The sequence below is a fragment of the Pundamilia nyererei genome, unplaced genomic scaffold (assembly GCF_000239375.1).
Source record: "Pundamilia nyererei isolate P.nyererei 1_Seehausen unplaced genomic scaffold, PunNye1.0 scaffold00149, whole genome shotgun sequence".
Classification (NCBI taxonomy): Eukaryota; Metazoa; Chordata; class Actinopteri; order Cichliformes; family Cichlidae; genus Pundamilia; species Pundamilia nyererei.
In genome coordinates this window covers 38,253-40,161 of record NW_005187550.1, presented here as the reverse complement: position 1 = coordinate 40,161, position 1,909 = coordinate 38,253, and positions in this window count along the sequence as shown.

Sequence of the window (1,909 nt, the reverse complement as noted above, 5' to 3'; positions counted from 1 at the left end):
TATTATTTATACTGTGATTTCTTTTTAGTTACTTGAAGGAAGTTCTTGTTTTTTTGTTTTTCTCTGTTTTTACAAATTATGAAATTTTGAAAAATGAATTCTGGGTCTGTAAATCTTTAAATATTAGCATATCTTTAGATTAAACCTAAAAGTTCTTGTTGGACAAGGTGGTGTTGACATTTTGTTGGGCCAGTCATTCAATGCAATCTTCAAAGTTTACAAAAATATAATTAACACCAGTTCATCAAAATAAGTAGCTTTTAATTGAAATTTTAATACAAATTTAATTAAATACTGAAAGGGCATGCTTTCTCCAGGTGCAAGGCAGCCTTAAAAGATGCAAATGAGGGAAAATCCTTTACAGCTTTAACAGAAGTAACTATTTTTTTATTAGTTTTTTTAAGCCAAAAACACAGCAAAACAGTCATTAAAAATGTGTGTTAAAAATGTCCAGAAATATAACATAACCAAGAAAGAGAACGTAACTTTCATGACCTCGATTTTAAATAAAGATTTTGTGTATTTAGTTGTTTGGTGTTTTTTTGACATTTTAACACAGTGTTACCTGTTTAAGGTAAATAATTATTGTAAATTTATTACAATAATTTCGAGGCCATTTTCATGGACATTTTGATCTGTCACAGTAAAAAAAAAAACACAGGGCGGCACTCTGTTTGTTGCACCGAATTATTTCCTTGTGAGCATGGTACTAAAAGAATAATAAATTACAATGTGAAATATTATACTCAATAAGTAAATATGTCTGGGATTAAATGCTGAGTGCTGCATTCTGTGTTGCAAGTGAGATCAGGCTGACACTGTTTAATCTTTCTGTAAATTATATTTTCTCAGTCAGGAAGAGGTGATAACATAACATAAATAAAATAATCTCATTATCCCCAATAAGCTGTAAGCATCAGCATCAAAGGATTATCCTAACCTCTATTTTCAGATTTTGTGACAACTCATAGCGCATTTTAAACATTTTTGTTTTTATATTATTCCCAATTCCTGCACTTTCAGTGTTATTCTGTGTTATTATATTATGAGAATGCATATTCTTATTAGTAAATGAGTTCATAAAGATTTTGAATATTGTGGATGATAATTTTTATATCTTGTCTACAGCAGAAAAAAAATACAGCTTATAGTAGAGGAACTAGGAGGAAGGCAGTTTGAAGTGTTGCATTTGCACGTTTCAAAAATACGAATTCAAAAATAGATCATGATTTGACTGTGGTTCATGTGTTTTAATTCTACTCACTCACAGGCATGGCTGCTCATCTCATCGTTCTTCTCCTCTTCAGTGTGCTCAAAGGTTGGTCAAAGCAATCATTTAAATACCTCATGTTTCAATGACTAATCTCAGCAGATTATTACATTAAAGAGATTTTGTATTATTCACTTTTGTACTTAACAATACTCTAAGTGTCCACATGTACAAGAGACAAGTGAAAGAAGAATGTTTTAATTAAACATAAACATGAAGATTATTAATTTGTTTATATTTATTTATTTGTTCTTGTTGCAGGAGTTCACAGCATAACTACAGTCAGTAAAGTATCAGTGGAAGCTGGAAAACCTATCTCCATCCCATGTCTCTATGAGTCACAATATATAGACCATGTGAAGTACTTGTGTAAAGGACATATATGGGGCTCCTGCAGATATGCAGTAAAAACAAACACACCAGACCCTTCAGGAAAATATTTAATCTCTGATGACAAAATACAGAAAATTTTCACCGTTACTATAAACGAACTGACAGATAAAAACACTGATTACTGGTGTGTGGTGGAGATTGATAATGAAAAGGATTATGGACAGTATTTTCAATTGTTAGTTATCAGTGGTAAGTGCCTATTTTCATGCACATTTCAAATAGTTTATCATTTCCTTCAGAAAAATG